Here is a 13,267-nt window from a genome sequence, read left to right on the forward strand (position 1 = left end):
AAATAAATGATTAAAAAGAACTTTGAATGTAATTATATCTAACACAATTGGGGATATTGCCCAGATGAAATTTACAGCAACTATTCAGAGCTGTGAAATTTCAATGACACTGGCAACTCCTTGTGCCTACTACAGAATGAAATGTGTTTTACCCAGGCAGTGGCACAGAGGGCATTTTTTATCAACAGCTGTATGCCAGCAACTCACTCAGGCCAACCATCCTTCCCACAGAGGTGCAGTCTTTCCCAAAAACTCTCAAGAAAATTTGGGAACAGGGTTCTGCCACAGTCAAACCTCCATTGTTCTATACATGCAGAACTGGATCTTCTTTCTAATATACAGCTGATTTTCCCCTCCCTCAAAATTGCTTACATTACAATTAACAAAAGTTTCTTAAGAAATTAACACTGATAGTTCCTGGAAGGAAACTAGGGCAAGGTGTTTCAGCAAGGAAAGTGACTTATCAGCACAATCCTGAAGGGATGAATGCAGCATCTCAGAGGCACACCAGTTGTTCCCAGTAAATTCCAAACTCCAAAGCCAGAAGGATCTCTGAACACTTACTAGTGAAAACACAGGATACATATTTACAGAAGCATCCTTATACAAGATCTGACTCCTATTTTTCTCTCTCTTGTGTAAATCCTTGCTGAAATCTTACCTTCTGAATCTGTAAATGAGGGATGATGACATTAACTGTGATTTATTTGGACGCAAACTGTTTCGAATGCAAATTTTTAATTTTCTTAGGAGAATGGTGTGTGCCACTGACCTGAAGAAGTGATGACTTGTAAGAACCTTGTAGATGTGCGGTAGTTCTTTTACTGAGCTCATATGGAAACAGTAGAAATGCACTTCCCCTGTAAAATCTGTCCCATTTCTTTATTCCCAGTTCCTTCTGGAAAACTCAGTGTCAGCATCACTGGAATCCCCAGGCTCACAAGGCAGTGACAGCAACCAGTGTGAAGATGTCCCAAGAGATCTGTATTGTTTATCTATAACTCTCATGACTCCCTGGACCTACTTAGGCTTATTTCTCAGTCTTTAATGTACAATTTGCTATTTATGAAGACACAAAGCAACAGAAAAACCCAACAGCTCTTCATTGTTCACAACACACTGTTCTGGACACTCAGCTGTGTTCACCTGGCAGAGTGGAGGCAGCAGCCAGCCTGAAGCAAAGAGATCACCTGCAATGTCTGTGAGATCATGAGAACATATGGGAAAATAAAACAGGTCCATAATTTGACTCAACTGCCATGATCAGGTGAGCCAGGCTTGTTACTTCAAGAAAAATTCCCTTACGGGTGAGAAACCAAGTGGTTCTTTATTGTACATCTTCTCTGAAGTATCTACTACTGATCCCTGTAATAAAGAAAATGTTATATAAACCTATGCTCCAATCTAGTGGTGACAGGCTAGTAAGAATAATGAAACTTCGATGCCTTCTTTTAAAAAGGAAGAAAACTTATAAACTACTATTAAAACCTAATATTTGAAATGACTGGATTTTCTTTCACAGCAATATTCAACATAAATTATAACATATAAAGTAAATTATATAAAAGTGTGTTTGTGTAAGTAGATATAAAAAGAAGAGCAACTAAGAGATTTAAATATCAGAAAAGACAAGGATGCTTTCCTTATGCAATCTCAATTGCACACACAAACTAGCCAAAGATCTCGTATGTCTTCATAGCCTTGGTGATGTTGATGTTATTTTCCAGGATAATGGAACAGTGGAACCCAGGCACAAAATACTGTAATGTCACAAATCACTCTGGAAGTTTCTGAGAGAACTGGATTGAGCTCTGTGACCCTGTAACATTTTCACTGCCAGGTCACAGGTACAGAGTGTTTGTTCACAGAGTAACTTAACAATCATTAATACTTGGTGGTTAGGCCATATATCTATAGGAAATATGTTCCTAACACTTTGTTATGCAAAGTTCATTAAACACGAGTTTGCAGCAGGGAGAAGCAGAAATGCAGATGTATTAAAAAGATGTCCTCACCTCTTTAAAATGTTATGTCTGCTGTAAACATTCATATCTACTCCATTTGCAGTGGTGCAAAGATGGGAACAGGCTGAGCTTGTAGCAGCAGCCCTACTCCAAGGGCTCCAGCCTTCCCGAGCAGGCACAGGGTTAGTGCTGCTGAGGTGAACTCAGTTTAATAGGTTGCTACTTACAGGCTTAGACTGATTTACAGGTGTTTGCCCTGAAATATGACCATCCGTGTCATCACTGCTAATCCTCTCCCATCTCTGCGATACTCCCACTCCAACAGACAGCTATTTTCGGAGCAGAAAACCCACATACATACCAAAAACCAAGAGTGCTCTCTAAATCTCCTCCCACAGGAAGGGCAGCCTGACTATCACACACCCGACAAGTTGTCTGGAACAGCACAACACCAAGCCCTCGGTTGCCTCTGTCACGGCGGGTGTCAGCCACCTGCATGTGACAGTAATAACAGGGATGTCACGGGCAGAGCACACACAGACCTCACATCCTCCTCTCTGGCAGCCTGGTAGAAAACCTCCTGTTGGCAGCGCAAAGCCCAGGAAGCATAGCTGGCTGCTGCCACTGTGTCCAGGAGAGCAGTGTTTCCATCTTTCTCTGCTGAAGACTTTTCCTTTGCTTGCTCTCTCAGACTTCTGATCTCTGATCTGCAACGGGCTGTCCCTCCAGCTTGCAGCCCAGTTTGGGGTCCTGACACACTGCTGGAGACCCAGGCTGACAGATCCAATGTCCAGGGCACTGTGACACCCTGGACCAGGTGAATCAGTTCCTATTCCCTGCACACACTGCTCCAGCACCGTGCTAATGATTTGCAGACGCACATGAGAACAAGGTCCATAGTCTAACTATACTAAACAAAAAATTAACTTGGGATTGAATGTAAATTTACAAAAGTAGATAACCTTTTTCCCTTAAGTAATATATCACATAGGTACTGACTGTGTTGCATTCATCTGTCTCTAAGCTGAGCTTACAGACTGCTGGGTATGGTTTCTATAAAGCTACCACTCACAGCAAATGCATCTTCTAAGGAGCTCAAGGCCATGCCAAGTCTCACATACTGAGCACAAGATCTGGAATCCTCGCTGCTGTTCTTTGCTCCATACCCACAGAACCTGCATTTTAGCTATTTTGAAGCACAGCAACCCTCCCAGTCACTTCAGGATTTTTACATGGCAGATATGCTGGTGTGGCAGGTCATGGGGAGCTCCACAGCTTTGCAGGGCACACTGAGGGACAAGTGCCTCATCCATGAACCACAGTCAGGAGAACTGGTGTTAGAAGGAAAAGCCTGGTGTTGGGGACCCTTGCCCATCATGTGGCCCAACATATCTCCCAGTGGGAGACACACAAACCTATCACAGAGCGCAGACAATGACTCTGAGATCAGGATCTCAGTCAATTCAGAGTATTCCACAGCTTAGAGAATCAGATGCACAGGCACAGGTCTCCCACTCTTTACCCTAAAAAGAAGTCCAGAAAGTCCCTAGAAATTTTCACAGACTTTCCAGGCAGCCAAGCAGAAACCAAACATTAAGCCAAACCACACAAGTTAGAGACAGAGATAAAACTGGATGAAAGTGCACAGGGAATGTGAGTTTCACATCCAATCTAGCAGAGAAAATTCATCTCTATGCTGCTGTAAGAAAGCTCACAGCACCGCAGGAGCAATCCTGCCCAGATTCCCCTCTTCTTTTCGGAGCTACAGAACCAATACCTCCAGCAGAAGCTGATGGTGCCTCTAAGTGCTGGCAGTGCAGGGATCCCACTCCCTGCAGCACCGAGTACAAGGGACCCCTCACGTGCTTCATGTTTCGTCTCCATCCCTCCTGTTCTTGGCCTTAAAAGTACAGCAGTATTTCGAGATATCTGAGTGTGTGCCGGCAGACTGACACTGCCCCTCCGTTTCTGTGGATGCTACCACTCTCCAGAAGTCTTCCTTGGGACAGAGAGCTGCATGAGTGTATTTCTACCTTGTTCAGTTTTCCCAATGGCTTCCTCTTTCTATCCTCTTTCCATCCCCTCCCAGCTTTTTCCAATATGTCCTGCTTCTGTTGTTCCTCTGCTATGTGAGCAGTTCTCTGTCTATTCTTCTTTCTTTCTTTTTTTTTTTTTTCTGCTCTGCACAGCAGCTACTTGGTAGTTACTCAGAATCCCAATAATTTAGGTCAAAAAGCCCAGTGAATCTGATGTGGTTTGTTTCACATAAAAAGAGTGAAATTGAAAACCACCTTATTCTTCTCAACTGAAATGCTGCATCCCTATTAATTCAGGTGTATAAATAACACTCTCTAATACTGCATCAAGGGCTCTGCTGTGTGATTAAACCTGCCTCCCTGACCTGTAATTAGAAACTTTGCCTCTGAAAGGCAGTTTGCAGAGAGAAAAGGAGAAAGAAAGAGAGAAGGAACCAGCTCTCAGACCCAACAATTTTGTTCTTAATAAATTATTCAGAGTTTTTGAAAGTTGAGATGGATTTCCATCTGCTAGCATTAAAGACCCAAAGGGAAGAAGAACTGAAGGATTCTCACAGCAGAACACAACAGTACAGAGCATGGGGCTGGAAACCAAAAGGCAGCTGAGAAGTTCACCGTGTCCTGTGCCTCTCCCTGCCCTGTTCACTGCCGCCTGTGCACACCTGGACTTCCAGCAGCTCTCAGGGCAGTGCAGAGTGACCCTCCACCGAGCTACAGAGTCCTGCGTTTGGGATATAACACTAGAAGAAAACCCCCAAATTCCATGAATATTTTACAAACATCAGCAGAATCAGATAAAGAACACGCAAAATAGTGATGGTCATGAGTACAGAAACAATACAGGGATATATAACCTTTCCAAGACATGTAATTTAAAGATGAATTATAAATGATTTAACTGATTTTTTGCTCCAGGGGCAGTTAGACAGCACAGACTATTGTACTGTTAGTGATGGTAGTCACTGTTAGGTGCAACTCCAAGGTACAGTTGATGTTATAAGGTGAACTTCTCCCTTGGAAGTGTGGAGATAGTGTTTTTTTTCCTCCTGGAATCATAGTAAGAAAAAATACTATTCCTTCAGCCAAATGTAGATTCATTTTAACAAAAAAAAACAACCACAAATACAACACACAAATTCCAGCTTTTGCAGTGGATGTCAGTTATCATTCTCTTTCCATAAACTGGGGATAGAACAGGCTTTAGAGCACCGGAGAACACAGGTGATGAACCGGCCCCAGGATGAGAAGTCTCTGGCCTTGAGTATTTGGCAGCTGTTTCCAGAGCTCTGCTTGACTTCAGATCAGAGAGGTTTTGTGATGAATTCCTCCTCTGGTTACACCTATAATCTTTGTGTTGAGGGTGTGACTGACATCATAGTTTCAGTCTTTCATGTTTTCAGGCTCAAGTTTGCAAGGCCTCACACCAGTGGAATCCAGAGTCTGATTATTTTCTACATAACTGTCTTTGTCTAGGAACTTCACAAGGTTGATCCAGGGTTTCAGGGAAGCATTATGAACTGAGACACCAGGCTTAAGGAGACTTATATGAGAGAGGAGAAACCTAACTTACACCTCAAGGACCCTTTGGTCAAAATACCAGACCTCACTGAATTCTCCAATGCTTCGTATCTTCTACTGTGTTTTTTTTTGAAAGGCACAATTTTAACACAAAGAGCAGGTTAAATCTACCAAAATATTAAACTGTCACTAGTGGAAATGCCTTCCTTCCAGTCTGCCTAAATTCATAAATGTATGAGATGCAGAGCCACTGAGGACCACAACCCTGGTAGGAGGGTGTGGATCCATGAAACAAAAGAGTCCTTCAAATTCAATAACAACAACTTTAAGTAATCTTTTGTGTTTGCAATGTGGTTGAGTCCAAGTTTATCACAGAGCTGCCAGAACATAAATCTGATACAAACTACTTTGGATTAGATAGCACAGCAGAAAGAGCTTTACTGGGGTATTGTGACAACTTTCATGAACTTTTTAAAGAAACAGAACATGGAAATACTAGCAGCGCTGTTAAGTTATTGCCTCGTGGGCTTGAACACTCAGGACTAAAAAGGGGAGAAGAAGAAAAACAAATTCAGAAAAAAGAGCAGTACTTGAACCTTGTATTAATCTGTGTTTGTTTTTCAACTGGACTTTTAAGTCAGTTGTAGTTAAAGCTGAAGCCTGTGAATCCAGAGTGCTGTACCTCCCTCAAATGCAACCATGGGCTCTTCTCCCCCCATTTTCACAAGTCCTCAGTGGCAACTGTGTCGCTTCACTATGCTTGCCTTGGAGGGTCTCTCTCATCTTTCAACATTGGTATGCAGGTACAAAAGTAAAAAGAGCTAAAAAGGACTAGGAATACACCAACTTCCAGGGACTACCTGCCTCTGCACGGTACCTTCACCCACAGGCAGTGCCTGGTGGTCCCTGAGATGCCTCCCCTCTGCACCAGCACAGGGAGGAGCAGCATGTTCAGGGTGAGTTCTTGTGTGGCTCTGCTCGGAGCTCTGTCCAGCCCTGGGCTCCACTCACCTGCTCATCTTACTAACCAGTTTCTCTGGTTTTCAGCAACTCATATATGGCCAGAATCAGCCCACCTGGCTTGAAACCACCTCTCCCATCTGCTGCCATGGCCCTTTTGCTCTCAGCATCCATCAGAGCTGCTCAGAGTGAGGTGGCTGCCCATCCTCTACTTCTTATTTCATATGGGCAGTTTCCCATCTACAGCCGTTCCTTTGAAGATTTTGCTCTCTCATGCAGGGATTTATTCCATGTCTCACTCCCCCCCTGCACAAATGCCTCATATGTCACCTTTCCAGGCCTCTCAGCTCCCCCTCCAATGCCTGGGGCATGTGCATACCCCCAAGCAGGTTGTGTAGGGTTTGCTGTGATCCCAGCATTTTCCTCTTCAGGAATCCCTTATTCTCTCCTACAGTAGGATTTTAATGCCCCATCTACCTCCACTCCCTGAATAAATGGGTTCTCTAAATATCACTACCAGGGTTCCTGTGCACACTTACAATGCTGTTCTAGCAGGGTGACCTCAGCTCCCTCACATTGGGGTTTCTGGGTGTTCCTCATCCTTTTTCCTTCCAACTTTGGATCTCCATTCTCCTCCAGTTCTGCAAAGGTTGCATACAAGCCCTGTATTTATCTGGTGACAGATCTTTGAGTGTGCTCACATGATAACTTTTCTAGAGTGATAGACAGAGATGAGATAAAGGAATTGGTATGCAAGAGCTATCACCCAGTTGCTGCATCTACAAATGCAACGGTATCTGCTTCTCAATTTTCCCTTCTTGATTTCCTAGTATTTTCACAAATTAGCGGTGTTGTCTCTCACATGAATAATAGGAAGTGTCCAAAATTTTTGCAGTTGATCAGATGGAGCATTTAGAAGTTGTGCTGTTCCATGAAGTGAGACAGAAATGATGTCCAGATGAGCACACAGCCTCACAGGTTTAGCCTAAGACATTATGAAAACCAAAGCAAAACATTCATCATTCCAACCTTGAGCTGAATGATCCATAGTGGGATAATCTCCAGCAGATCTTAGGAAAAACAGGGTTTAGGTGAGGTGTTCTTGGTGACATCCCAAGTGATTCCCAAATCCCTGAATAAAAGATGGATCTGATGGTTTGCATGATTCCCAACCTCCAGACTGAAATATGGTACTACATTGGAAAAAAAAATAGGAGGAATTGTTCTGCATCTATTAAACACCTCCTCTGTTCCTCAGTACAAATATTTTTCTAGCCCTCAGAATGCAGAGAGGGTTCTGAAAATCAAGCTGGGTTTCTGTGGATCAACAGAGGTGCCATTCCTACCTCACAGCTTTGCAGATATGATTAAAGCCTGGAGCACAATGCTGTGCTCCATGGGACATATCTGACCCACACGCTGCCTTTTCAACTCTCCCTCTTCTAAATCATGTACATTATGACTGAATAGGAAGAAAACGTGTAAACAAGAACAGAAAAGGTCGTTGCAAGTTCATTAATTCTGATCACTTAATAAGCTGTAAATTGAAGTGCATGAATTCCATTCTCTTGAACACCAGGATAAATTTGAAGAATCTCTATTGACTTAATTTACGCTGATATGCATTAGAATAGTTTCTGGCACAGTGAGAATCAAAATAATTATTACAGCCACATTCAGGACCAAAAGGCACCTAGTTCCCATTTAGTAGCTAAATGAGGGCCAGACTTGAAAAAAATTAAAGAATTCACCAATTAAAAAAAATTTATCTTCATTATATCTTAAAGGTGGTGCAAAGGTATGGCCATGGAGCCTGTGACATTTAGGGCTGCAGGACTGGCCTGAAGAAGCAGGGTGACACTTTGCACCTACCTGATGAGAACATTGTGCTGTGCAAGAGTGTGACTACTGTCCTCTGTGTCTGCTTCTCACAGCAGACAAAGATGAACTGCATACAAGGAAGCAGAGCTGTTTGAATAACTTTGTCAGGCCCATATTCAGAGTGGTGCTGATACATTTCAGAGCTCTTTGCTTGCAGGTCCCCTCAGGGGTCATGAGGACTCCAGGAAGATATCTTCCTATGCAAAGACAAACATTGTTTTGGAATTCTTTACTCTGTGGTTTGGATGCTGTCCATAAAATCTTACACTAGCTTTCCTGGAAGATAAAACAATTGGCCACTGCCAGGGATCAAAAGGCATCCCAAACATCTTCATGAATACCTTAAGTTTCTGCAATAATGACAAAGGCATTGCAGTGGGAGAAAAAAACTTGAGAAACCTTAAAAAAAAAAAAAATTAAAATAAATCACTGAGGCTGCTCGGTTGCAATACCACGACGTTTCCTCTGTCTTCTGCTGCTGCTGGTTTGTCTGCAAGGAAGTCCCAAGAAGGCAGATCTAAAGCGATGCCCTTGAAACATGCGGCTGTGAGTGTCCGGGAATGATCCATGACGTGTCTGGCGAGCTCCTCCTGCCGGCTGCTCTCCCGGCGGCCGGGCCCGTGCCGATAGACCCAGATTTCGGTTTAGCTTCTCGGGAAGCTGAAGGGAGGCAAAGCTAATGCCACATCTTCCTTATTGTCACAGCAGTAATGCCTCTCGTATCACTGCTCATGCCCTCCCAGACAGACGGAGGGGCTGCGGTCCATGCCAGGAGCTGGGCAGAGCGGCAGCTGTGCAGGAGCCTGGGGAGCCCGAGGAGCAAAGGGGAGCAGGGCTGGCAGCGAGGACAGCAGGGACAGGACCTCGGTGTAAACGGGCACAGGGGCACAGTGACCAAGCAAGAACAGCAGAGAATTCCGGTGAGAGTGACCACATTTAGCCAAGGGCTCAGTGAGCCCAGGTCTGAGGCCAAGCCAGGAAGTGAAGTCAGGATCAGCAAGGTCCAGCCTACCCCAGATGAGGACCAAGGACAAGGGCAGCTCTGTGCCATAGCTCAGAGGCCTCAGAAGGCTTCTGCCAGCTCTTTGGCACATACTTCTTTTCCCAGCACTGATCCCAGATCACACTCCACCATATCATGACAGACCTCGAGCACAGGCAGCCAAACCTGTAGTACAGGGAGAAGAGGTTGTGAAGTCAGCTGGTGCACCCAGGGCCCTGTCAACACACTGCCCAGCAGAGCCAGTGGAGAACATAAAAATTATTGGAAGTGCTGACAAAAGAACCTGGGTACAAATATGCCACACAGGTTGTCAGTGTGAAATATTGGCGATCTGTACTTCAGCTGTTTCGGGGTCTGGTCAGGAATGACCTTTGCAGGGCACTGTATGTGTGCTTTTGTTTTGCCAGCCTGTTGGGAAACCCTCCTTTCTAAGCCAGAGTAAACTTAAGACTGCCACTGGGATGTAACAACAAAGCCTCTCCAAATTTTTCACCTATATTTTAAACCAGAAAAAAAACAAATGTACACTAATTCTGGCTTCCCTTAAAAAATAATCCATCCACACCACATACTCCTCTGTGACATTTCACCTGCCCAGTTCCTTGGTGGAGCTGTGTCCCAGAAGAAGAAAACAGCTGAGACACACTGATACCCATTTCCTACCTCCTCCCTGGTGACATCTGCCACAGCCCTGCACTGGCAGGTCTCACAGGTATGTGTACCTGCATGGGGAGGTGAAACATCCTGAGGCAACAAAGCCCAAGTGGCAGATAACAATTGTCTTCAAAAAGGGAGCTTGTTGAATCAACAGGGAAAGACTAACCCTTTGGAAAAGGGTATCCCTGATTATCCTATTGAATTACAACAGGAGAAATCAAAGACAGACAGAGAGGGGAAGGGGAAAAACAGGAGGTGAGCATCCCAATAGTGTTCCCAGCTGGACTGACATTGATACACTGCTTAGATAAAGCCAGTCTGCCCTGGAAAGGCTGAGTAGATAAAGTAGAGAGCAATGGTCTGCTGAAAAAAGAACATCTTTTATCAATATTGATTTAAAAAATTCTCCAGATTACGTAAGCTATTTTGGAAAAAAGTCACCTTTCCGAAGAGCAACCCCTAATTTTGCTGAGGTGGCCAGGGATATATTGTGTCTCCTTCCATACAGAGCACTGAATGTATACAGGACTGCTACTAATGTGGCTTCTCTGCCAAGCAATTGTATTCCTGTACTTTATGTTTCCAGTGTGAAAACTCTAATGAAACATTTTAAACCAAAGCCGTTTCCTTGGAGCTGCCTCTGACCTTCTTTTTTTCTCTCTCAGCCAAATCTCCCTGCCAGGATGAATTCAGACCTAATGTCTGCTCCTCCCACCAGGCTTTTGGATATGTGACAATATCCTAGTCATTGGGAGCTGTGCCTGCTGGTGTCCATTGTCTTGTGTCCAGTTTGGGAGAGGGCTTTTAAGGAAAAGCCCAGAATTAAATTCATGAAGAGTCCAATGATTTACTGGAATGACCAACCATGTAGCTACTTTCTGCACGCATCTATCAACAACTTGTGAGTCCTTAGTAATTAACTCACAAGGCTCCAGCATAAGAACAGTTCAAGGCTCAAGAAGAGGCTTTTGAAAGTTTAAAAAACAAAACAAATAGACAAAACCAAACTTGAAATAATGGTCCAATCTAAAAATACTACAAGGCTGTGCATCAGCTAGAGCTGTGGTAGGGGGACTGCCTACCAACCTGTTACATTCCCTAACAGAGTTCCAGCAGGCACAGAGAGGGGTTACATGCTGCCCAGACAGAGCTGCTGGCTGGCTCTGTGCAATGCATCTGTCCCAGCAGTTCGGTGACAGGCACAGCACAGACAGTGCAGCCCCATCACAGCCACTGCTGAGCACAGCCAAGGCACTGCATCAGGACACTGAGGTCCCAGTGCGGTGACAGGAGATAACACAGGGGAAAGAAAGGAGCTGCTCGTAATGGAAATGCCAGGTGCCTTGCCCAGGTAAAACAGGAGGCTCTGTGGGACAGGGGATCCAGACCAACAGCCACAACGTGGCCGATGCGAGGCCCTGGGTAATCCAGCAGTGGTGCTCGTGGTATGATGGGGCACTACCAGAAGGAAAGCAAGTTACAGGCCTCATTTAAAATCTGTCACAATTGTGGAAACACTACATGTAACATGTATGCCTCATTTTTTATAATGTCATCTATACTGCCTGCCCTATATATTTTAGGTGCATGAACAAATACAAACCTTGGGAGAAAGTAAAACTTCTTTCTTTGTTAAACCTCCTGTAATCACACTGCAGACAGGGTGCAAAAACCTTTGCAGATATCTATCCAATTCCCACATTAAATCAGTGAGTTACTTGACAAATGCTTTCATTTAAAGACCAGCTACCTGCTAGGAATTCACAACTAGGCTGGAGCCCTTTGTCTTCGAACTCTTAACTTTTCTTCCTCAGCCCCCTGCCCCCCCTTCCATCAATGTTCTGCAATTTGCCAGCCTCCTTTATGTCTCAGTTATGTCTGCACAATGTGAGGCAGGCAGACCCATGTGCCCACAAACAGAAAAGCTCCTCCAGCTCACAATAACTCAGCAGGCTCCTGCGATTTTCAGAGCCTGCATTACTGTGTGCCCATGTCTGCTGTCAAATTACTGCCTGGACACGGGCTCCACGGCTAACCTCAGCCTTACCCCAAACACCAAAATGCCTCTGAGCCCTCAGGAACATTCATCTTCTCCTGCAGCTCTTCCTACACAAAGTGGTGTAAACCTGGCTGATGCTTCCAGGGAATAAAGAACAAGCTCACCCCTCCAAAGAAGTGTTATGGTTTGATGGCCTCTTTCTGCAACCTACTGAGAGTGGCTGTGCTCCATGTCATGCATTTAAAACACATCAAAACAGATTTGAAGGGTGGACAGTTCTCCTGAGGTTTCTAAAGGAAAATAGAGATGAAAGCCACGAAAAACAATCGTCCACACACAGCAGAGGTTGAAAAGTAAAATCTAAACATAAGTTCATTTTCCCTTTAGTGCAAGTTCTGGCAGTCCCAGGACTGTTCTAACTTCTAGCTGCTCGGCAGGGCTGCAACATCACAGCAGTGAGGGGAAACCCTGAGTACATTTATTACAACCTTAGCTGCCTTTCCTTAAACCCCCTACCCTGCTCTACTCTATCTGAGGCTGGGAAAACACAATAATACGAAGCTGCTCCTAAAGTTCCTGCAAGGGAAACAGTTATTTTCATGTCCTGCCTCACTGTAAATACCTGCACATAGGAAAGATGGCAAGCACAGATCACACTAACCTGTAATTGAGGCAAGTCAAAGATGTTACTGACTGTAATTGCTGTTGCCTGTCTCGACCTTCTCCTCGAGGTGTCTCCACCTCCCATTACAATGTCACAGCTAAGGGAGTTCCCTGGTGGTCTGCAAAGAAGTAAAAGAGCAAGCGGTTAAGAGAGAACTGACACTGTTTACATAACATTAAAATTAATTCTAAATCAACAATTCAGAGAAAGTAACGTTATTGCATAAAAGCAGACTGAAAGAGATTTCACTGATAGACGGTGCTAACAGCAACATTCTGTATATATAAAGCATTCTGTACCCAAAATCCTCAAAATATTTTAGAAAAAAAGAATACACTACCTTTCTCCAGTGCTTGGCAGACAAAGATAAGCATAGACATTCATAGGGTTTTATTAAAGTAACTGACAGTTTCCCACCAGAAGGAAGAACAGAATCCAGGCTTTTCAATCCCTTACTCAGTTATGTGCATTATTTTAAAGCAGCCCTTGGATCTAGTCATTTTAGTGTAGGTTGTGTAAAAAGGAGCACTAAAGCAGAAATATACATGTGTTCTACATCTTAAACCAAGATTTTCCTCCTGGAAT

General features: G+C 44.1%; 1 protein-coding gene across 1 annotated transcript in view; it reads right to left on the reverse strand.

The window, feature by feature from the left end:
• Nucleotides 1–13,267, reverse strand: part of MSI1 (musashi RNA binding protein 1) — a 73,183-nt gene that overhangs the window by 54,236 nt on the left and 5,680 nt on the right. Inside the window, exons 5-6 of the mRNA XM_027881945.1 lie at nucleotides 12,680–12,800; nucleotides 12,183–12,308 (exon numbers count right to left, since the gene is read on the reverse strand). The gene's annotated coding sequence lies outside the window, so the exon portion shown is untranslated. The remainder of the gene's footprint in view (nucleotides 1–12,182; nucleotides 12,309–12,679; nucleotides 12,801–13,267) is intronic.

The sequence above is a fragment of the Empidonax traillii genome, unplaced genomic scaffold (genome assembly GCF_003031625.1).
Source record: "Empidonax traillii isolate 1590-97213 ecotype Southwest subspecies unplaced genomic scaffold, ASM303162v1 scaffold99:size1466351, whole genome shotgun sequence".
Taxonomy (NCBI): Eukaryota; Metazoa; Chordata; class Aves; order Passeriformes; family Tyrannidae; genus Empidonax; species Empidonax traillii.